This window comes from Tursiops truncatus, chromosome 8 (genome assembly GCF_011762595.2).
Source record: "Tursiops truncatus isolate mTurTru1 chromosome 8, mTurTru1.mat.Y, whole genome shotgun sequence".
Lineage (NCBI taxonomy): Eukaryota > Metazoa > Chordata > Mammalia > Artiodactyla > Delphinidae > Tursiops > Tursiops truncatus.
In genome coordinates, this window is record NC_047041.1 from 57760120 (window position 1) to 57785065 (window position 24946).

Below are 24946 nucleotides of genomic sequence, written 5' to 3' on the forward strand. Positions count from 1 at the left end.
AAGCCACATACGCCACATGATCCCATTAGAGGCAGAGCAGTGAAACAGCAGCAGAAACCTAGACTAAGATGGTGATTGAGCTTCCTGGCAGCCAAAGTAAGAGGCGGGAGGTGGGGAGGCTGTGAGGATTCCAGAGCTGGGCCAGAGTCACAGGACTGGAGACAAGGGGACCACTAGAGAGATATTCGGGAGGCAGGTTCAGTGGGGCTTGATAACTGAATGGTGGAAATGGGGAATAAGGAGAAATGAGGAAGAAGCCCAGGATACACCCAAACCCCTCCTTCCTGCCAGGGTGGCTGGAGGACAGAGAGCACACAAGCAAGAACTGGGCACAGTGCCTCACACAGCAGGTGCCTGGTGAGTGTGTGCTACCGGCCCCCCGTTTTCATTCATGCCAACACCTGCTCAGACCTGGGCCACTCCCCCCCTCACCCTGCCTCACATGGCCTGGGGGCTCAGGACCCTTCTGGCTCTACTCTTCCACCAATCTCTGGGGGCTCCTGCTTACCATCCCAGCCTCCAGAGTCACTGCCCCTGAAGCTACAGTTTCTTCCTTCAATCATCAGCTCGGGGGCTGGGGGGTGATCATGGGGAAATAATCAGGGAGAGCATCGTGAATCAGCAGGCCTGCTGCCCAAGGCTCGGGGCAGGGCTGGCAGTGGAAATGCTGCAGGGCAAACAGTGACACCCAAGGAGTTCCCACCGCCCAATCTCTTAAACTCTCCACCAATCCAGGTCTGTGCCACAGGAAACCGCCCCCACCCCTCCACCGCAGCCCCCAGTTCTTTAAGTTCTGAGACCAGTTTCTCAGATGTGGGCTGAGGTTGAGTGGGGAGGAGGGAAGGGGTTCATAATCATGGTGCCTTAGGCTATATTTTCACATCTTTTCATCTGATCATTCATTTGTTCATTCCCTCCTCCCTCATTCGACTCATGTTTATAGACTTGTCCAAGGACCGGGTCTCCATGACAGTGATGATGTCCCCATTGGTCAGAGAGAGAGGTCAGGGAGTTTTAGTCCTGTGTGCTAGATTGCCAGAGGAGGAAAGTGAGGCCTGGAAAGGGAAAGGGACTTGTCCAAAGTCACACAGCTGAAGCGGGGACTGGCCCTCAGTTCTCCAATTGCCAGCCCATGCCGAGTTCAAACACGACTGCGCATTAATGGCGCTGTTCTTACTAACACCACAGGAATCTTTTCTACAACCTAAGGTGCCTGGAGAGTCTCTCAGACAGAATGAGGTTTGCCTTTGGGGTCTCCTCAGCCCCATTTCTTGTTCTTTCCCTTCTTCCTCTTCGTGTCCCCTCCAAGAGCCCAGTGATCCCACAATTCCTTCATCCTGTGGGGAATGATGACAACTCGGTATCTGAACCATTTCCTCTCCTGAGACGCCTTCCCCTGAACCCAGAGCTACTCCAAACACCTCCATTGCCCCGATGAGAAGGAACCTCTGGGTTCACTGTCAGCCCTCCCAGGCAGCATACGGCCATGGACCAAGGACATTCCCTCAACACATAGGAGCAGCTCCAGTGCTTGTGGCTGGCTGTGGAGGGCCCTTTCCTGGGGGTTTCTCAAATAGCTGCAGAAGTGACCTCTAGTATACCTTTCCTGGTAGTTTATACACTTGAAAGTGTCAGACTGCCAGACTGGTCAGAATCCTTGAACATGTGAGCTGGCATCAGGGAATGTTATAGCTGGAGAATAGAAAGTTGGAGTTTGGATTATAGACTCTTAGAATGTTTCAGTTGAGATTACAGACTCTTAGGGCTAGGGCTGTAGAGTCATAAATAATTATAGCTGGAATTATGGATCAAAGGAAATCAGGGACAGAAATGATGCCAACATTATTCCATCCCCCCCTCTCTGACAGCTGAGAAGAGAGAACTGGCCTTGTCACCCAGCCAGTGGTGGCTGGGCCAGGCCTTCTGCTGCCCAACAGGGCTCTGTCCTCCAGATCTCCTGGAGAAGCCTCCAGGGCCTCTGGGGCCGAAGCACTCCTTGCCTGGGGACAGTGGGGACAGTGGTCTGCCACTCCTCTAGCCCAAGCCTCACTGCCAGCCCATCACAGCACCCCGCCACCAAGGCGGATATATTTAGGTGTCCTCCCTGAATATGTTTCCACAGCTCTGGACACTGCCTTCTATGTCCCCTCCTTCTCTAAGGCCTCTGGGCACTTTCTCTAAACTGACCCAATGAAGTCACCAGGAACAAGGGCTCTTGCTCTGCCAATGCAAATATTTCTCCCCCAAAACGAAGCCCAGCCTGAGGGGTCTCCTGGTTCGCTTTGGTCTGGAGCTCAGACCCACCTGCTCTAACCCTGATGTTGCAGCATTCCTCTAACTTCCAGGGCCTGCTTTGGCCCAAGGACCACACATCCCTAATCCTACTCTTCTTAACTTTCCTCATTCCAGGCAGAGGGCACTCCTGCCCCTGCCCCTGCCAGTCTCCAAACACACACACACACAAACACACGTGTACACACTCGAGGGCACAGGCCAGCATTTTTCTGTTCCTCCCATGTTTGTCAGGAAAGAGGCCTCCATCCAAGTTCCATGCCTGCACTGGCAGCTCTCCCTTCAGCCTCTCTCCCACGCCCCATCCCAGACCTTGCCAGAGACTCAACATCTTCCCCTTTCAGACTGTATCTTCCCAGGAGCCAGAGAGTCTCTGAGAGTTCAACAGCGATAGAGGTTGGGGACAGGAAGGGATCCTTCAGACATAACTTAAGTGGGAGACTCTCAGATTCCCACCTGCCCAGCTCAAGGGAAATCACTGGCTCTGTGGAAACAGAGAGTTCTTAGAGCAGGAAGGGACCACTTATATGGCAGCTCCATCACTGTCATTATAGTTTTACAACCTGTTAAGGGTTGTTATATGCCAAGCACTTTATAGCCAGGAACTCAGTCAATCTTCACAATAACCCTACAAGGCAAATACTATTAATGTCTCCATTTTACAAAGGAAGAAACTGAGGCACAGAAAGGTTTTGCCCTAAGTCCTACATGTAGAGAGTGCCACAGGTGGGATTTAAACCAGGCTTGGATGTCCCAGGTGGTGGCTTGCTATAGGAACCCCCTTCACCTTGGTCCCCTGGGGTCCTGCAGCCTCTTCCTGCCCAGTCAATGCAGAAAAGGTGAGAACCTCATTGATGGTCACAGCTCCTCCTGAGAAGCCCAGGTCCCTGCCCCTGCATTAGAAATGACAGACAGACCCCACCACAGTTCCCCCATGCAGGACACATCCCCACGCCCCTGTGACCCCTTCCTTCACATACAGTGCACATGGCCATACACAACTCCAGCTTCCCACCACACAACTCGGCCGCATGTCTGCACACACAGCACACAGCACACACCAGACATGCTGCCACACTCCCCCAGGAGGTCTAAGTCCTGCTATCTCAGTTTGGAGGACAGGCAGCGGAGTCCTCCTACTTTACAGGTGCCGAAGGGCCCCCAGCAGGATAAACCCAGCTCATCACCAAGCCTTGAGTCAACTCTCTGGATGGGAACTTACCAGAACAATATTTTTACATTAAAACAAATGCAAAAATATTACAGAGAGGAATGCAAAATCCACATGAATTTTGAAGATTAAACAATGAGACTTCAAAGAATCTTCGTGTGTGTGTGCCTGTGCGCACACCCACATGTGCCTGTGGGAGGGTGAGCGTGGGACTAGCTGTACTTCCTCCACCCAGGTCCGGGGTGAGCTTTCACTCTCCCAAGCTCTTAGGGGCGCTGGGTGGAAAAGTCAGAACCACCCTAGGGAGCATTTCATGGAAAATGTTCTGTCATAGGAAAAGCTGCACAAATGCTTCTCGTCTTCCAGCACACTGCACAGAGCCATGGATGTGCCACACACACAACACACATCTCACAACAGGCACCACATGCATGCATGCACCATCGTGTGATTGCTCCCACCACACAGTGGGCACACACCCTGGGCACACACGTGGAACCCCCGGGTTACCCTGGCACAGTCAGTCATGGCTATAGGTAGGTACCACACTTCTTGCACGCAGACAACACCACAATTCATTGGTCACACTCGACACACCTAGCACACACCACACACTAACTGCATACAACCCAGTACACACACATTGCCCACACTAATCTCTTACATACTGCCCACGACATACCCACCACACTCCTTCCCTCACGTACACACTCACTCCCCCTGGGGAACCCCACCTGGGGCCCGCAACGCAAGCCTGGCGTGGGCAGAGCTGCCCTCTACCCACTCACCCTGGTACCGCCTGCCCCTCGGTCCCCACCCCACCCCCACAGTCCTCATCTGGACCGCGAAGCCCCCGGGCCGGGGACTTCATTTGCTCCGGCGCTGGCACGAGGCGAATCCGCGAACCGAAGCTCCGCACAGGCAGAAGGCAGCGGCTGCAGCTCAAACCCCGGGCGTCCCCGCTCCTCGCACCGCAAGAGCAAAGAGGTGGGGAGGTGGTGTGGCCGGGCGGCCTCCAAGCCGGAGCTGGACTCCCGCTCCCGCCCAGGCGGGACCCGGCTGGACTGACGGCCACTGGGGAACCCGGGGGAGGTGATAGTTCTGGAAGAGGCCGCAGGTGTCAGGAACCGGTGCTCTGGACTGGGACCCAGGAGCCCTGGACTCCAGCCCAGATTCCCTCACCTCTTCTACCTTCTCTAGGCCTCAGTTTCCCCCATTGTATTGGGGGCCTGGGGTGGGGTGGGGGACCTAAGTGGTGATTCCGACTTTCCAGCTCTGACAGTCTGCAATTCTGGAATGGTGGTGGGGAGGGAGGGATAAAAATAAATGCTATTTCTTGAGCACCTACTATGTGCCAGGCATCATACTAGGTGTTTTAATACATTACCTCATTTAATCCTCATAGCAATTCCAGAAGTATTATTATCCCTATTTTACAGGAGGCAAAACCCAAGCACAGAGAGATGAAGTGACTTGTCCAAGGTCACACAGCTGGTAAGTGGCAGACCTGAGGTTTGAACTCAGACAGTCTGACTCCAGAGCTCAAGTACCCCTAAAGCATGGATTGGTGGCACTTTCTATACTGTACACTGCTCCCTGATTCTCATAACAACCCCAGGATCTTGGTGTCACAAATCCATTTTACAGATTAAGAAACTGAGGTTCAGGGGGATTATTTTACCCCAGGACACCCAGCTAGCTGGACATCCTACTAAAGATGGGGGGTGGGGGTGGGAGTGATACTGGGATGGTATAATGAGACAGCGCCTGTCACATAATTGGTGCTCATCAATGTCAGCATTCCTCCTGTCACTCCTCTTCCTTCTCTTCTTTTATCTCCTAAGCTCTCTTATGGACAGTGGCCTCTAATTCCCTCATCTCTGAAACCTCCCCTGACCAGTAGCCCTCAGACAAGCCAGCCCCTCCTCTTGGCTACCGCTGCAGCTTTTAATCAACAGTTGTTGAGTTCCTGTTCTGTGGCAGGTTCTGTGGTAGGACTGCAGATCCAAGTCAATAGGACAGTCCAGATAGCACTGGCCTCATGGAGTTTATAATCTGGTGGAGGCCCCAGATGTTAAATAAATAGTCACATAAATTAATACAGAATTACACATTGTGGTAACTGCTAAGAAGGAAAAGTGAAGGGTTAGAGGAGAGATTATAATGGGGGTGGGAGGGGGAAGGAATCTAGTCTAAATTGTAAGATTTGGGAGAATTCCCTGGCGGTCCAGTGGTTAGGACTCCATGCTTCCACTGCAGGGGGCACGGGTTCAATCCTCAGTCGAGGAACTAGGATCCCGCCTGCCGCGGGATATTCAGCCAAATAAATAAATAAATAGTAACTTTTGGGAACATTTCCCAGAGGAAGTGCCCTTCAAGCTGAGACCAGAGTGAGGAGTTGGCCTCAGCCAGGTGATGGTGAGGGAGAAGAGAGTCCCAGGCAGGGGAAACTTAAAGAGGGTGAGACAGGAAAGGGCTTGGCATGTTCCGGGAAATGAAGCACAGCCAGAGTGGGAGGTGCCCCACGAGCCAGGAGGCATGGTGGGAGATGGGCCTGAAGGAGCGGCAGCAGCCAGCCCACACAGCCCAAAGTCAGGACCTTGGCTTTTGTCCAAAGAGCCGTGGGAGTCACAAAACATTTAGAGCAGTGGAGTGACATAAGCAAATATCTTTTTTTAAAATTGGGGTATATGGGGCTTCCCTGGTGGCGCAGTGGTTGAGAGTCCGCCTGCCGATGCAGGGGACGCGGGTTCGTGCTCCGGTCCGGGAAGATCCCACATGCCGCGGAGCGGCTGGGCCCGTGAGCCATGGCCCCTGAGCCTGCGCTTCCAGAGCCTGTGCTCCGCAATGGGAGAGGCCGCAACAGTGACAGGCCCGCGTACCGCAAAAAAAATAATAAATTAATAAAATAAAATAAAATAAAATAAAATAAAATTGGGGTATAGTTGACATATAATGTTATATCAGTTTCGGGTGTACAGCATAATGATTCGATATTTGTATATCAAATATCATTTTAATCAAACTCTCCAGCTGCTGGATGGAGAATAAGGAATGGGTAGGAGGGGCAAGGTAGCAGCAGGTGCCCAGCTAGGAGGCTGTTCTACAGTCTGGGAAAAGATGATGGCCGCTGGCCCAGGGAGGATGTGGGAGGTGGAGACTGGAGGACAGAGCCAGGGATATGTGGTGTCATGGGCTGTTGTCATACCCACTTCGTCTGAACCAAGGGGCCTTGAGGCCTTGGCTGGCTCAAGGGGAAATGGTTGTTGCCAGTCCTTTGAGGGGAGAAGTGTTTGCCTGTGACTCAACGGACTTGGGCCCCTAGAAACCCTCACCTAGGGAAGCTCTTCTCTCCCTTCATGGTAGCTCTTCCAAATCTTCCCTCTCCACAAGCTCTAACTCACTGACACCCCAGCCCCACCTGCTACCTGACTGACCAAGAAAATTCACTCACCAAAGGCTCACTGGTTCTCACCTGTGCTAGGTAGACATTAGGACTGAGGCCAGGCTCAGTGGAGGGGGCTCACGTAAGTTCCTGCCCCCGACCTCTCTGCTCAGCACCCCCCTCCCCAAGAGGTGGCTCTTCTTTTATCAGAGGTGAAGGCCCCAGCAGTGCCCAGAGCTGCTCTCTGCTTCTGCAGCCAGGTCCCCACGCCCTTGGGAGTCCTCGTCTCCACCCCTGCCAGCCTGTGAACATGCTCCAGTGTCTTCTTAAGCCTTGGAGCCCCCCTCTCCAGGCACTGCCCCCTCTCTTCCCTTCACTGCCGGTGGCCTCAGAAAAGTTGCCTCCTCTGCAGTCCTCAGCCCATTTATCTAGTCTCTGCTCCCAGAGCATCCCCAAAATGGCTCCTCTAAGGACCCAGTGACCTCCGTGCCCCTGAAGGACTGCCCAGGAAGTCACTCGATGGATACTGTCAAGAACTCCCTGTGTGGCCTCCATAGCACCCTTCTCCTCCTGCTTCCCAGACTCCTCTCAGGGCTCTGTCCCACCCTCATCTTCTCTGCACATTCTCCCTGGGGGAGGGCAATGGCTCTCCTTAAATTACCCCTGTGTGCTGGACACTCACAGTTCCCACCTCCAGCCCAGCTTTTCTCCTGCACCTCAGACCTATTGCTCCCTGGACTTCTCCCCTCTGAGGACTGAAGTGCCCTCTTCTCTACAGTAATCTCCCCCATGCCCTCATCTTCACGACAACACCGTCAGCCCCTGTCACCTTAGCCCAACACCTGCAACACTCAGACAACCAGCCTCTCCTTTCAGCTCCCATCGCAGCCTGTATTCAACAATCATTTATTGAATTCCTACTATGTGCCAGGATTAAGGAGGCTTTCTTAAACAAAAACATAAACAAGAAAAAAGAAAACATCATAAAGGAAAAAAAGTGATAAACTCAAGTATAATAAAAATTTAAAAGTTCTATTAATCCAAAATACTAAAAGGGACTTCCCTGGTGGTCCAGTGGCTAAGACGCCATGCTCCCAATGCAGGGGGCCCAGGTTCGATCCCTGGTCAGGGAACTAGATCCCACATGCATGCTGCAACTAAGAGTTCGCAAGCCGCAACTGAAAGATCCCACATGCCGCAATGAAGATCCTTCACGTGGCAACGAAGATCCCGCATGCCTCGACTAAGACCCTGTGCAGCCTAAATAGATAGATATTTAAAAACAAAAACCAAAATACTAAAAAAAAGACCACAAACTGAGAGGAGGTATTACAACATGTTAACAGACAAGGATTATTATTCAGCATATATAAATAACTCCTATATACCAATAAGAAAAAACCCAAACAACCTAATAGAAAAATGAGCAAAAAACGTGAGTAGGCATTTCACAGAAGAGAAAGCAAGCACGGCCAATACACATACGAAAATATGTTCAACCTCACAATCAACCAGGGAAATTTCAAGTAAACCCACAAATTTCAAGTAAATACCATTTCACACACATCGGATTAGCAAAAATTAAAGAGTGATAACACCAACTTTGTTGAGGGTGTGGAGAGATGGGAACTTTTGTGCACTGTGGGTGGGACTCGAAATTGAACATACCAAGTTGAAGAACAATTTGTCAATATCTAGTAGTTGAAGATGCACATCATCTGAAAGAGTTATTCCACCCCAACATAAATAACCCGGATAAACTTTAGCAGGTGTAGAAAAATGTACATCACAGCATTTTCTCTAAAGCAAAACATTGGGAACAATCTAAATACCCATCAATAAGAGAATGGAAAAATACATTTTCATTCAGGTGTCCCTTTCTATCTGAACGCTCACTCTCCCGATAATTGTTACAATGACTTTCAAAACTTCTTACTAGTAGAAAACCTGACTTAACAAACCTGCAGGTGCTCCCCAGCACAAGTCTGGGTGAGAGGATGTGGGGTAAGCTGTGGTGATAACTCCTCTGTTCTCCCAATAGGATAGGCTCGCACCTCATGCTTGTGTTCCTTAAACTTATTTGGTACGTAATTGTTACCATCTTCCCCTCATTGTTAAGCAAAAATGTCTTCTAAGAAAGTGGGAAAACCTGAGCCTGAGAGGCTTAAGAAAGCCCACGCATTAGAAGAAAATGTGGAAGTAATAAAGCTCATTGAGAGGGCTGGACACGTGAAAGATGTAAGCTTGGCCAGGCACGTATCCTCCTCCATCACACACAGGAGCTGTGCTACATGTGAGAAAACAAACAAAGAAACAAAAAGAGCCCATTCAGGGGACTTCCCCGGTGGCACAGTGGATAAGACTCCGAGCTCCCAATGCAGGGGGCCCGGGTTTGATCCCTAGTCAGGGAACTAGATCCCACGTGCATGCCGCAACTAAGGAGCCCACAAGCTGCAACTAAGGAGGCCACAAGCTGCAACTAAGACCTGGTGCAACCAAATAAATAAATATTAAAAAATATTTTTTAAAAAAGAGCTCACTCAGTGTTAGATAATGAAGCAATCAGTGTTTTAAATGCTTTAGAGCTTTATGCAATGATGGAAACATCCTATATCTGCTGTCCAATGTGATATGATAGCCTTCAGCCGTATGTGTCTACTGAGCACTTGAAATGAGTCTAGTGCAAGTGAGGACCTGAAATTTTTAACTTTAAATTCATTTACGTTTAAACTTAAATAGCCTCGTGTGGCTAGTAGATACCATATTGGACAACACAGCTTTATATTGTGCAGAAATCCTTGGTGATCATTAATAGTTTTAAAGAATTTCAGTGATATTGGGGTGAAATTAGCAGAAGTTTTTGGATGAGCTGGCAACATATTGTTATTTTTCCCAGATAAAATTCTGTAATATGAGCTTTTACTATCTACAGATTTACTATCAGGAATGGGTTATGTTAAGGGATGACTGTATAAGCATGTAATGGAATACTATACAACAGACAAAAATGAATGAACTAGAGCAGCACATGGACAAAGCTAAATCTCACAACTATAATGGAACTGAATAAAGAAGTATATGGGAGGATACACACAGTATGATACTATGAACATAACGTTTTAAAACATGCAAAATAATACTATACTTATGTATAAAGACATGAATGGGAATGACCAACCGGGTAAAGGTCAGCTTTGACGGGAAGGAGGAGGTGAGATTATAGGGGACACAGTAATAGACCCTGCTTCTCCCCTGACTCCCCAGCCCCTCACATGCTTTGCAAAGACAAAGGGTGATCAGGGCCAGCACAGAGAGGAGGCACCTCCTCTCAGAAGCCTTCTCTGTCCCCCTCCCCATCAGGCAGTGCCCAGGGCCTCCTCGGGGCTCCCAAGGCCCCAGTGTTGGCCTCTGATGCACCGGATCGCTCTGGCCTGATGTAGTCTCTCTCCACATCGCTCCCTCACCAGCAGAGGTGAGACACTGCTCCAGAACAGTGTCTGGAACACTGCCTACGAACACAGGCACTGTGTCTGTGGTTCACCAGCCCTGTTTTCTCCACACTTGGCACAGGGCTCTATAATAACTAAATGAAGGAATGAATATAGGTCTCTTTGGGGATTTAGAGTCATCATTATCATTCATCTCTTCTCTGACCCTCTCTATGTGCCCAAGCATGGTCAGGGCACCGGGGACACAAAGATGAATTGTCCATGGCTAGTGCCCTCAAGAAGTGTCTGGCTTGGAGAGGGGATAAGCCAGGATGTTGTGGGCAGAGGGATGCAGTGATGTGCACTGAGGCATAGGAACCCAGAGGGGCCCCTGGCCCAGCCTGGAGACATGGGTACAGGGGAAGTCAGGGTACAAGTCCTAAGCTGGTGTTTAAGAACAACTAGGGTCATCTGGGTGAAATCAGGGGAGGGGGCAGCATGAAAAGACCTGGAAGTGAGAGAGAACGTGGCAAATTCTGGGAACCTTATGTGTCTCAGTTCAGTTGGAGAGTCCAGTGGAAGGGAGGAGTGGGACAGACAAGGCTGAAGAGGCGGGAGGGACCAGGTCTTGCAGGGCCTTGAATGTCAGGCTGGGAAGCTTAGTTTATCCTCAGGGCAATGGGAGCCATGGAAGGGTATAAGCAGGGGAGGGGCATAATCAGAGTAATGTCTTAGAAAGTTTGCTCGTCCCAGCTGCTGTGCAGACAGGCAGAAGAGGAGGCAGGGGACCAGTAAGGGCCAGTAGTCCAGGCAGGTGGCCAAGCTGGTAGGGATGGAGGAGGGGTGATAAGTGAGGAACTGATTAGAAGGGGGATTGTGGGGACTTTTTAGGAAGTAGAATCAGCAGGATTTAGGCAGATTAGATGTGAATGTGAGGGAGACAGAGGGTTATCTTGGTTTGGGTTCGCCCAGAAGCCAACACCAGGGCAAGGAATCAAGTGCAAGTAGTTAATTTCTGAGAGGATCCTGAAAGCATCACTAAGGGCCTGGGGAAGTAAGACAGGGAAAGGAAGGAAGCCAATTCAGGGTGGTTGTATGTTCAGGCCACTCAAGGTGGCTGTTCTCTTGTTGTCTTTACATCCCCTGCCCGACCACTGCCTGCTTCACCTACACCCTACTCACATAACTGACCTTCCTACCTACTTGCCCCAGGCCCCAGCTGGTAATTGTTCTTATCAAAGGGGCAGTGAGGGGTGTGCCCCTCTGTTAGTTTCCCTGGTAACCAATGAGCCAACCTGATGTCAATCCCCTTCTACCCCCTGGGAGTGAAGACCGCTGCCATGTCCTGCTCCACGGTTGCTCCAGGACCTTGCTTCAGACGCGTAAGCTCCCCCATCCATTAAACCATTGATGTCTTTGTCGCTGACTCCCGGCTCTTTCTTCGGTCTTGAAGCTGGGCAAGCACAGGCCTTTGTAGGCCTGTGAGGTACAGCCCAACAGTGGTCAATCAGCAGATTATCCCTGGGGGTCAATCCCATTGGGAACCTCTAGGAGGCAGCACAGAACATGCCTCAGAGATTTCCCACATGAGTGACAAGGAATCTGGAGCATTTATCTATCAACTCTAGTTGTCACTGGTTAAAAGCTGGTCCCCAAATTTTCTGGCCCTTCTGGCCAACTGTGCTCCCGACGGCCAGAGAAAGCTCCCAGGCAGAGTCCCAGGTACCGTCAGTGAGAAGGTGTCGGGGCATAGGGAATAGTGAGTGCTGAGGGTCATGATCAGGAACCTGCTCCAACATCTGCTACAGGGGAAGAGGAGGCCCATTTGCTCCCAACAGGCTGAGCCCTGGTTCTCCAAGGTGGGCAGAGGAGAGGAATCTGTGTTGAAGTTGGGGAGTGGGGGTTGTCTTGATGGCCCTGACTTCTCCCCAGCGTCCTCTCCCCAGTCCTCAGCCTTCTTGCCTGGTCCATCCACTGCCCCCAGATGGTATGCAGAGCCTCATCTGATTTCCGTGGAGACTGTGCTCCAGCCCCTGGAAATGCCTACTCCGATTAGCTTTGCCAAGTGGTTTGATCATTGCACCCACGTCAAGTCAGAGAAAATTGGTGGCTCTTTATTAAAATAATATCCCATCACCAGGGGTTGAGGGCAGGCTGGAGACACAGATTTGGGGAACTTACCAACTTAATGTTCGTTTTTCTAGGCCATAGGGCAGTGAGTTTGCTTAATGGAAGAGAGAAGATAGAGAAGAGGGTTTGGGCTGGAGCCATCAGTTAAAGGAGGGAAGAAGAGATGCCCAGGGACAAGACTGAAGAGAAGCAGCCAGAGCAGTAAGATGTGCGGCAGAGCAGTGTGGTGTCACTGAGGGCGAGGGAAGACAGGCTTGGGAGAAGGAAGGAGAGGGCTGCAGGCTCAGAGCTGGGCCCAGGAGCCAGGCGCCATCTACCGGGCTCCAGGAGAGGTCAAAGAGCCCTGCATTAGAGTGTGTCAGGAAGAACACTTGCTTCCTCCTCTTCCTCTCCCTCCTCCTCCCCCCTCTCCCAGCCTCTGCCTGTGGCCTCAGAAGCCTTAGCAGCTGGCAGACGTCCAGTGAGACCCAGAGTTGACGAGCTATGTCTGACATTTCCAAAGACTTCTGAGACTTCCCTTGCTCCTGTCAGCCCCCAGCCTTGATGTACCGGCAGCCTCCTCTCCAGACCAGTGCTTCTCTTTTAGCCCCAACCATGGTCCCAAGACCCCCCCAACCCCTTTCCTGAGGTCCAGGAGCCCCATGCCGCACCTGTTTGCTCTGTCAGTCCAGCATCCGTGGGCAGCTTATGTCCTGAAAAGGGCCACCACTTCCGGAAGTTCCCCCTTTCACATTCCTACCACATTCCAGCTGCCCAACCAAGTATTAACCCACAAATTCATAACTCAGGAATTTTAGCCCTGGCAGCTGCTCCTCAGGGCTTTGAATTCCTCCCCTGCCTCCATGTACATTGATGGGAGATGGGGGTGAGTCATTGCCCCTTTCCGGGTCTTAGTTTCCTCAGCTACAAAATCGGGTCGACAATCCTTGCTCTGCCTCCTCCCATGGCTGGCTCTGAGGGTTCACACTTTGTAAATTCTGCTAGTTGTACGTGCTGTTCCGCCTCTTGGAATGCTGTTCCTTTCCTTTATTCTTTGTGAGTCCTGATCACCCTTCCAAGCTCTACTAATAAAACATGCTACCATTTTTTTCATGTGTGCTATGAGCCAGCATTGTGCTAAGGGCTTTACATATGTTATCATGTTTCATTTGTACATGGAGTCTGAATAGATACTCTGATTATTCCCATTTTACAGATGAGGAAACAGGCTCAGAGAGACTATATGACTTGCTTTAGGTTACACAGCTAGGAAATGTTGGTCAGAACCAGAACTCAGGACTTCTGAGGTAAGACTGAGGCCTTTCTCATTTCAGTCTGGCTCCTTCCTATCATGCCCACCAGATCTGCCCCTGATTCAGAAGTTAGCTTGTGTTAAAAGGAACACAGTGCATGTAGTAAAGAGGCGACAGTCCACAGAGGTCTGCTGGAGCCTCATTGGCCTCTGCAACACTGCCTGCTGCAGGGGGTCGGAGAGGGTAACAAAATCAATACGAGGAGCAAGAAGCCAAATTACATGAGAGTTGAACCCTGAGATCGGGGGGAAATCTTTCACTGGGTACCAACAGGTCCCTGTCCCTTTACTTTATTTATTTATTTTTATTTTTTTTTGCGGTACGCGGGCCTCTCACTGTTGTGGCCTCTCCCGTTGCGGAGCACCGGCTCCGGACGCGCAGGCTCAGCGGCCATGGCTCACGGGCCCAGCCGCTCCACAGCATGTGGGATCTTCCCGGACCGGGGCACGAACCCGCGTCCCCTGCATCGGCAGGCGGACTCTCAACCACTGCGCCACAAGGGAAGCCCCCCTGTCCCTTTTAAATCAGACTAGTTGAATCTGAGGTACAGTCAGACATTCTTGTTTTGTTAAATAGTTTAAACCCCATAATGAAGAAAGAATTGATGTTTTCATTCATTTCAGCTCTTTAAAAATCAACAAATCAATATCCAAAGATTGGAAATGACCTAAATGTTATTCATAGGGAACTGGTTAAATAAATTATGGCTGTGAACAGAACTAGTAAGCTTTTTGTGTATTGGTGTGAAAAGACTTTCAGGAAATCTGCAGAAGAAAGCTAGAAATATATGTACAAGTATGTAGCCTTTTGTGTATAGAGAAAGAAAAAAGAGCACACGGCTTTTAGGGCTTGTATATGCATAGTTATTTGGAAAGATGAAGAAACCATGAATGGTGGTTGTTTAATAGAGTTAATGAGAGAGAGACTCTTCACTGTTTACCTTTCAATATTTGTTTTGTTTGAACTGAGTGAATGCATTCTTTAGTTGAAAATTAAATAAAGAAACATATCACTTTCTTAAATCAAGATGTCACATTTAATAAAGTTGCTGCAGGGACTTCCCTGGTGGCGCAGTGGTTAAGAATCTGCCTGCCAATGCAGGGGACACAGGTTCGATCCGTGGTCCGGGAAGATCCCACATGCTGCGGAGCAACTAAGCCGGTGCGCCACAACTACCGAGCCTGCCCTCTAGAGCCCGCGACACAACTACTGATCCCACGCATCGCAATGAAGCCCATGCGTTCTAGGGCCCGTGCTCCGCAACAAGAGAAGCCACTGCAATGAGAAGCCCATGCACTGCAATGGAGACCCAATGCAGCCAAAAAATAAATAAATAAATTTTAGAAAAAGAAAAAAATTAAAAACAAAACAAACAAACCCACAAAGGAGTGTGCTAAGAAAGCATTCTTGAAAAAAAAAGTTGCTGCAAATGAAGGGGTTTGACAGAAAGATAGATCAATGGAACAGGATAGAAAGCCCAGAGATAAACCCACGCACATATGGCCACCTTATCTTTGATAAAGGAGGCAGGAATGTACAGTGGAGAAAGGACAGCCTCTTCAATAAGTGGTGCTGGGAAAACTGGACAGGTAGATGTAAAAGTATGCGATTAGATCACTCCCTAACACCATACACAAAAATAAGCTCAAAATGGATTAAAGACCTAAATGTAAGGCCAGAAACTATCAAACTCTTCGAGGAAAACATAGGCAGGACACTCTATGACATAAATCACAGCAAGATCCTTTTTGACCCACCTCCTAGAGAAATGGAAATAAAAACAAAAATAAACAAATGGGACCTAATGAAACTTCAAAGCTTTTGCACAGCAAAGGAAACCATAAACAAGACCAAAAGACAACCCTCAGAATGGGAGAAAATATTTGCAAATGAAGCAACTGACAAAGGATTAATCTCCAAAATTTATAAGCAGCTCATGCAGCTTAATAACAATAAAACAAACAACCCAATCCAAAAATGGGCAGAAGACCTAAATAGACATTTCTCCAAAGAAGATATACAGATTGCCAACAAACACATGAAAGAATGCTCAACTTCATTAATCATTAGAGAAATGCAAATCAAAACTACAATGAGATATCATCTCACACCAGTCAGAATGGCCATCATCAAAAAATCTAGAAACAATAAATGCTGGAGAGGGTGTGGAGAAAACGGAACCCTCTTGCACTGTTGGTGGGAATGTAAATTGATACAGCCACTGTGGAGAACAGTATGGAGGTTCCTTAAAAAACTACAAATAGAACTACCATATGACCCAGCAATCCCACTACTGGGCATATACCCTGAGAAAACCATAATTCAAAAAGAGTCATGTACCAAAATTTTCATTGCAGCTCTATTTACAATAGCCCGGAGATGGAAACAACCTAAGCGTCCATCATCGAATGAATGGATAAAGATGTGGCACATATATACAATGGAATATTACTCAGCCATAGAAAGAAACGAAAGTGAGCTATTTGTAATGAGGTGGATAGACCTAGAGTCTGTCATACAGAGAGAAGTAAGTCAGAAAGAGAGAGACAAATACCGTATGCTAACACATATATATGGAATTTAAGAAAATAAAAATGTCGTGAAGAACCTAGGGGTAAGACAGGAATAAAGACACAGACCTACTAGAGAACGGACTTGAGGATATGGGGAGGGGGAAGGGTAAGCTGTGACAAAGCGAGAGAGAGGCATGGACATATATACACTACCAAACGTAAGGTAGATAGCTAGTGGGAAGCAGCCGCATAGCACAGGGAGATCAGCTCGGTGCTTTGTGATCGCCTGGAGGGGTGGGATAGGGAGGGTGGGAGGGAGGGAGATGCAAGAGGAAAGAGATATGGGAACATATGTATATATATAACTGATTCATTTTGTTGTAAAGCAGAAACTAACACACCATTGTAAAGCAATTATACTCCAATAAAGATGTTAAAAAAAAATGAAGGGGTTTGATAGTGTCTCATTATTAAGAAAAATTGAAAAATTTTATAAACAAAATTTTATATAGGGATTTACCATTTTTCTAAGTAGTTTTGCATAAATTAACATATTAATCTTCTTAAGACTTACTTAGAACAGATGACTACTCTCATTTCTTAGAGGAGGAAACTGAGGCTCAGAGAAGGCAATGGTCTTGTCCAATGTCACCCAATCTGTAAGGAAAGGAACTGGAACTGGAGCCCCGGGGCCTGATAACAGGAACCACAGAAAATGCAGAACAAAGCCACACCTTTGCTTCTCAGAGTGCTGGTGACTCATAAAAAGGGGGATAAAATAATTCTGTCCTCTTGAGTGGTTTGAAGATTAACTGAGGTAACGTATGTAAAACTCTTAGCACTGTGCCTACCACAGAGCAAATAATCAAAAACTTTCTTTAACTGTTGTTTTATTTAAATTTTATTTAAATAACAGAAGAGGATGTTCCAATTCAGTTGGCATTTCTTGAAATGCCATGAAATGTTCATGAAATATGAACACCCCATATTTCAGCCATACGAACTAAGAAAGGGAGAAGCATCAGAGAACTGAAGGAGGTCTAGGAAGTGATCTTTGCCCTAACGATGCTTATGGACTTATTGGTGAGACAAAGTTTAAGTAGACTCACATAACTTTTCTGTAGTTATTATTGTCAGCGTTCAGGTAATTTTTTCCATACTAAGCCTCATTGTAAAATTAAAAAAGAATTGTCTAATTTTATGTGCAGTGCTTTTAAATGACAAATGACAGAGTTTGCCGGGAGAACTAAATGTTTTTTTCAGAATATTTTATTCTATTTTAGATAATATTGTGCACAACGTTTATACTCTCAACCACCCTCCACCATAACTGAGGTCCTGGGTACATATCTAGTCCCCTATTCATCCTGCATTAGTGAGGAAAGTTTTGGCATTAATGGCGCCAAAATGGCAGTGTTGTCGTGTGTTCTCTGCTTTATCTAATGTTTATTGTATTGACATACACGATGCTCACCTTGGCTTCTGGCAATTCCCAGATTAGAAAAATACTAACAGAGTAATGCTGTACTTATTGAAAACTGTCATATAAAAAAAACAACGGAATTGTTTTTTCCAGTTAATTTTTTTCCCCAAAGTTTGAGAATAAGGGGATTAATTTGCATCTCAGAGGAGAAAGCCCTTATTTCCTGGAGAGAGAAGTGTGAGGAGGGCCGCAAATGTCCTTACTCACCAGGGAGCTTGGTTCATGTGGAAACACTTCCATCTGCCACCACTTGAAGATGTGACTGGCAGAAGCTCTTAGATGTTGCCACTCTCAGAAGTGGCCAAGAAAGGCCAGAAGAACAAAAGGTAGGATAACAAGAGGGCAAGATCAGGAGGGTTTGTGTCCACCTTGAGCTGCTTATGCAGGTTGGAAGGGAGGCATTTCATTGGAATCCTGCTGCCTCTTTCAGTAACCGAACTGACAAGAAAGAGAACCCTTCCAAAGGATTTGGCACTTCTGGGTTTAGGGAAGCAATCCACAGTGTTCACCTTTTCTCCAGGTGGCTTATGGCCTGATGGTGTATGTCCAGGATTTAGAAAACAGCAGGAGACAAAGGGTTCCAAGCAGTAATGTCTAGTGTATAAACAACTACACTTGGTCAAACCTGTATACAAGATGTGCAGGAGAGGAGAAAGCAAAGCACAAGCCAAGATTACCTATGAGGGAAGTGATGAAAAGAGTCTCTCAGAAGAAAGATCGGACAACCTCCATCTATAGAATGGACATAGGGACAACATCCCTCTGTGAAAAAACACCAATAAAATAAAAACCTGGATCTCCTTACGTGATCACTGCTCTTCCTGGATTTTAACCAGCATTTTTCTTGTTCCTCAGGCTTTAAATAGGGAGCTCAGCATGGAGCCCCGCACTGGAATAGAAAACTCACCAGTTTGCTGACCCTGGTTCATAGACCCTGGAGAATGTTTGATACAGGACTACTACTAGCCAAAGAAAAGAGAAATGGCATTGATGTGAGAGAGGCAGGTGCCACATGGTTTTGATTTGCCTTGAGCAAACTGGATGAAAATGAAAAGAAATGAAGACTAGGTACTGTGATAGTAATGCCCACTTCAATGAAAACCACCACCTCACTGACATAGGTGCTGGTACAAGGTGTTTAGAGGATGAGGAATCTGTCATATAGATAATGGTTGATGACATTGACATTGCAGAAGGTTGGCCTAAGCTTCTGTCCTGTGTGGGCAGTGGCTCCAGCAGGTCCCATCTCATACATGCACACACACACACACACACACACCACACACACACATGCTTGCACAAACCCAAACCTCAACACCGAACACATCTGATGAGATGTGGTGCTTTATACAATCATGGATTATAAATAGCTACAAAGCAGTCACAGGCCATTAATGTCAACACATAGTATTTAGGAGATGATAATGAAGAGAAAGAAAGTCAGCTGAGTCACGCACCCAACACAGGAGATGATGTTCTTTGATACAAAAGTCAACGTCAACAGCAACAGAAATCCATGAAGCATTTGCTGAAGAGGAAACATAGCATTCGGGTGTAAAGGTAAGAACTTAGGCCAGTTAGAGTGATTAGGGCCAGGTTCCCCACCATGGTGACAACTTGTTAACCCAGAAATGGTGAGTTCAGGCCCTAAGAAGTAGTTTCCGCCAGGCATTCCCATATGGGGAGACATGTGCAAAGAAAATGCACCTCCCTTTCAAACTACAAAAGATGGGATGATTCTCATGAGTACCATACACACTAAGTGGTCTGCTAGGGCTGCTGTAACAGAGTACCACAGACTGGGTGGCTTAAACAACAGAAATTAATTTTCTTACCGTTCTGGAGGCTAGAAGTCCAAGATCCAGGTGACAGCAGGACTGGTTCCTTCTGAGGGCCTCTCCCCTTGGCTTGTAGATGGCCATCTTCTCCCTGTGCCTTCACACCACCTTCCCTCTGTTGTGTCTGTATCCAAATAGCCTCTTCTTGTAAGGACACCAGTCCTACTAGATTAGGGCCCACCCCAGTGACCTCATTTTAACTTAATTGCCTCTTTAAAGATCCTTTCTCCAAAAAGGTTACATTCTGAGGTACTGGGTGTTAGGACGTCAGCATCTTTTGGGGGAGGGATTCAGCATAGAAGAGTGGAGAAAAGCAAAATGTAGTCCAGTCTCTCCTCTGTTTCTGATTTCCTCCCCGTTTCCCTTCGAGACAAATGGCTTCTGATCATTTGGGGATTTGGGACTTACACCTTTGTAGCAGTGAGTAGAGATGGGACCCTGGCTTCTACTTCCATTCCTATATTTACTCCTCTGCCATTTTTTCCCCGTATTTTGTTTTGTTTTGTTGTTGGTTGGTTGGTTTTTGTTGTTGTTGTTGTTGTTGTGGCAGGTATCCTGCTGGCTCTTCCTTCAAAATACATCTGGCATCCGTCCGTTTCTCACCACCTCCATTGCCTCCACCTGGTCCTAATCTTCATGATCTCTCGCCTGGATTTCTTCATTGGCTCCTTCCTGCTCTGGCTGCTCCCATCCTCAGCCCACCGTGGTTTATTCACCACACTGAAGCCAGATTCAGCCTTCTAAAATGTAAGGCACGCTGTATCTCTGCAATGGCTTTCCACCTCACTCACTGTCCTACAAGATTCCACCGACCTCTGGCCTCCACTTCTTCCGTCTTCACCCCGGGCACCAGCCTCCTTCCTCTGGAAGCCAGAACTTTGCACTTACTGGTCCCTCCGGCTGGAAGGCTCTCCTTCAAGTCTGTTCAAATGCCCTCTTTTTAGCCTCTCCTGAGGCTTTACCTGACCACCCTACTTAAAAATCAGGGTTTCTGGGCTTCCCGGGTGGCGCAGTGGTTGAGAGTCCGCCTGCTGATGCAGGGGACGCAGATTCGTGCCGCGGAGCGGCTGGGCCCGTGAGCCATGGCCGCTGAGCCTGCGCGTCCGGAGCCTGTGCTCCGCAGCGGGAGAGGCCATGGCAGTGAGAGGCCCGCATACCACACACACACAAAAAAAACAAAAACAAAAATCAGGGTTTCCCTGGTGGCGCAGTGGTTGAGAGTCCGCTTGCCGATGCAGAGGACACGGGTTCATGCTCCGGTCCGGGAGGATCCCACGTGCCGCGGAGCGGCTGGGCCCGTGAGCCATCGCTGCTGCGCCTGCGCATCCGGAGACTGTGCTCCGCAGCGGGAGAGGCCACGGCAGTGAGAGGCCCGTGTACCGCAAAAAAACCCCACAAAAATAAATAAAAATAAAAAATCACATCCTCCTAATCCCTCTTCCCTCTCTGCTGTTTTCCCCACAGCACTTGTCACCTCCTAACACAGCACGGAATTTACACTTTATGATATCTGTTCGTTTTTGTCTCTCTCACCCTACTAGGCTATAAGCTCCGAGGGAAGGATCTTTCTTTTTCATTTACTGATGATTTCCAAATACCTACAACAATGCCTACAACATAGTAGGCTCTTGGTAAATATTTGTTGAATAAATAACGAATGAATCAATAATAATAAGGTTCCTGCCTCAAAGGGCCCTTGTGAAACTTACACGAAATAATTAATTTGACTTGCTTTGCAAAGGAAAGGAATTATATAATGAGTACCCACTGGTACTAGATGTTCTGCAAAACAGTTACATGGTTTATCTCGTTTATTCCTCACTATGAATCTCATTCATTCATTCGGTGAGTAATTGTTGTGCACCTACTATGCACTAGGCACTGTTCTAGGCACTGGGGTAAAGCAGTGACAAAACTAGACAAAAACCCCTGTCCTCTGAGAGCTTTCAAGAAGAGACAGACAATACAAATAAAACATAAGGGACTTCCCTGGTGGCGCAGTGGTTGAGTCCGCCTGCCAATGCAGGGGACACGGGTTCGATCCCTGGTCTGGGAGCAACTAAGCCTGTGCGCCACAACTACTGAGCCTGCGTGCCACAACTACTGAAGCTTGTGCTCCTGGAGCCTGTGCTCCGCAATAAGAGAAGCCACCGCAATGAGAAGCCCGCACACCACAACGAAGAGTAGCCCCCGCTCACTGCAACTAGAGAAAGCCCACGCGCAGCAACGAAGACCCAATGCAGCCAAAATATAAATAAATAAACAAACAAGCAAATAGAATGTAAAGTGTATGTGATTATCCCTCTTTTTTATGACGAGGAAACTGAGGTGCCCAAGGTCATCTGATTAATGAGTGGCAGAGCCAAGATTCAAATGTAAGTCTTCAAGGTTTATGTGCTCTGTACCTCGTGGACGAAGGCATCCGGGTTTAGGTGGAGTGAAAGCTTGTGGACAAGGCGTGTGGGTCTGGGGTGAGGATGCGGGGTGGTGTCTGGAGGGCTGGCTGAGACTCCCCCCCTTAATTTTTGCTTCCCACTCTATCCCAAGGGCCTCCCCTTCCTCATGATTGAGAGTCAGATGCATTTTACTTACTGCCATGCTGGTGGGATCCAAATCACAGGCATCTCGTGGGTGGTGGGTAAACTCTTACTTCTTCCCAGATGGTGTCACAGGGGACTCTGGGAGGAGCAGCTGAGCTCAGTCACACCTCCCAGCGGATGGAGTCCTGTTGTAGAGGCTGCCATTCGAGGAGGCAAGGACTTCTGGGGGCATACAGAGGGCAGAGCTTCTGGTAGGGGTGGAGGCCCTGGAGTGGGGCAGGGTAGCCCTGGAGGGGGGCAAGGTAGGGAGCTGGGGGTGCCAACCTGGAGAAGAGCCAACTCGGGGTCATGGTGACACCTTCCCGTGGCTGCCCTGGGCTGAGGGCAGGTGTGCCGTGTGCCCCTAAGGCCAAGCTGGGGAGACAGGGCTCCTGTGAGGAGGGCTCTCCCACAGGGACAGGGGTTGCCTAGGAGGGAGTGATCTCTCCATCTCTGGATGTGGGGGGAAGATGCAAGTGATGCCAGGGTGTTAGGGAGGTACAGAGAGGACCCTTGTTGGCGGGATAAACCCTTTCAGAGACCCCAGCTTCAGAGAAGGGAGAAGATTCTGACTTCCCTTCAGAAGAGCTCCCAGACCAGATGGAGAGGCTGGTCCTCAAGGCCTAGAGCCCAGCCCCAGATCTGCAACTCCTTTGGGAGGGCCTCTCTAGCCCCACTCCCCAGCACTCAGCTGTGTCCTCAGACCCAGGGTTTGGGTGTCTTCCTGGCAGCCAGTGAAGGTGGGGGACACCATCTGGGGCCTCTGGAAGGTAAGCAGGAGGTTAAAGGAATACCTATGGCCAGAGGACATCATAGAGCTGTCCTTGGGGACCACTCCTGGCAGAACAAATGAGGGTCAAGTCAGTGCCTTTGAAACCCCAAGCTGGGACATTGGGCCTCAGAGGGTCAGCACCCTGAGGATGGAGCAGCTGTATCTGCCCCTCAGTCTTGCCCTCACAAAACCAGCAGTCCGACACATGCTCCTCTGAGGGAATAAAATACCCCACAGTGCTGGTGCAGAGTGCATGGATCATCAGCTAGGGGCTCTAGGGCGCTAGATGGGGAGTCCTTGCAAGCCCACAGGGGCAGGTTGGCTGGAATGGAGATCTGAAACGTCACCTGCTCTCACCCAGGAAGAGGCAGCAACCTCTTTTCAATGCTGATCAGCCCCCACCATCAGGAACACACCTGTAGCCAACAAGGTCGGGCTTATCACTTGCTGCAGCAAAGACTTCCCATCAGGGGATTCCCTGGGGTGTCTCCAAAGGGAGGAGTTAAGGAAGGGGTGCTTATAGGGTTGTGGGGCTGGAGTGAGTCAAAGGATGGTCTCTGGCAGAGATTGGTCAGGATTTGCAAAGCAGGAAGTTGCTGGAAGAGTCAGAGATCTTATGTTGAGAACACAGGAGCCCTCGTGGAGAATTACTATTAAATCAGTTTGCCTGTGGTTTTCTCTTGGAACATGTGGGTCTAAATACATGGGTGTTTTCAAGTGTGAGCTTAGTCTGAGATGGACATCACGGCTTGGTCAGGCACTGTTAACTGTTTTGTAAATCAGGTATGTTTTGCAAATTGTGTTCCCAGTTTCAATTCTCAGTCCTACCCCTATTTCACACTCTCCAACAACCTGGCTGCCAGCAGGATCATTTTCTTCTCATCACTCCACGGGAGAGAGTCTGGACCCCAGCCCCCATTCCTGCCTCTGCTGCCAGCTCTGGGCAGCAGGGGGCAGCAGGGCAGCATCCATGAACCCAGGACCCACAGTAGACTAAGCACAGCCCGTCAAGGGAGCTGAGCCAGCACTCAGATTGAAGGGATATGTCTGAAGCTCTGAACTGCCCCTTTTGATTTCCTTTGTTCCCAGGAATTCTGGGGACAGGGGACAAAAGGGTGAGGGAAATGGGAAGTAAGGAGGGAGGGAAACTGAAGGAAAGGGAGGAAGAATGGCGAGGGAGAGAAGGAAAGGGGGTCTACAGAGCTGGCAGCTGGATCCCCTCCCCACTCCAATCTCTTCCTGTCATCCCCAACCCTGTCTACTTCTATCTCCTGGTTTTAGTCTGACTCCATGGCAGCCCCTCCTGGTCCCTCTCTTTCTCCCACTGTCTAGGCACCCACCTGTGGCCCTTCTGTCTCCAGGTATCTATGTGGTACCTGCCGGGACAGCCCCTACCCCTCAGACTTCTCCCTCACACACAGATGTGACCACTGTGTGTGACATAAACACAGACATAAACACACACACACACACACACACACACTACCACAGGCTGGGTGACGACTTTTAATTTCCTCCCCCACATTTTGCAATTGCTTTGGTCACAAAAGCTGGTCTGACAGTTTAATCCCACAGTGAGGTAGGACTTTTCATGTGGCTGCTGATTTGGAATTTGGCTCCAGGACATAAATCTGAGGACACAGAGGGGTAAAATACCCACCTACTAAAGTAACCTGAAAACAATTGGGGTTAGATACCTTCTCTGAGTTTATTAGCCCAGCTCTCTACCACCCTTCACTCTTTTTAAACAATTATTATTTATTTAGGTGCACCAGGTCTTAGTTGTGGCAGGTGGGCTCCTTAGTTGCAGCTCACTGTCTCCTTAGTTGTGGCAGGTGGGCTCCTTAAGTTGAGGCATGCATGTGGGATCTAGTTCCCTGACCAGGGATCGAACCTGGGCCCCCTGCATTGGGAGCACAGAGTCTTATCCACTGTGCCACCAGGGAAGTCCCCCACCCATCACTCTTGACTCTACAAGCAGAACACCTGACATCTCTGCAGCTGTGAGTTCACAACCTAGCGGGAGGGGGGAGGGGGCCGGACAAGGGCTTTCCCACTCCCAA

The 24946-nt window shown here is 48.8% G+C and overlaps 1 protein-coding gene and 1 non-coding gene across 3 annotated transcripts in view; one reads left to right on the top strand and one right to left on the bottom strand.

Moving 5' to 3' along the window:
• The window catches only part of P2RY6 (pyrimidinergic receptor P2Y6), a 56669-nt gene extending 32423 nt beyond the window's left edge, over positions 1–24246 (bottom strand). Inside the window, exons 1-2 of one of the 2 annotated variants that reach the window (XM_019946615.3) lie at positions 19530–24246; positions 19152–19222 (exon numbers count right to left, since the gene is read on the bottom strand). The gene's annotated coding sequence lies outside the window, so the exon portion shown is untranslated. The remainder of the gene's footprint in view (positions 1–19151; positions 19223–19529) is intronic. The other variant, XM_073808499.1, reaches the window with a different exon arrangement.
• Positions 7909–7981, top strand: TRNAW-CCA (transfer RNA tryptophan (anticodon CCA)). The gene has a single exon. It is a non-coding gene; the product is annotated as a tRNA-Trp (tRNA).
• Positions 24247–24946: the final 700 nt, after the last annotated feature.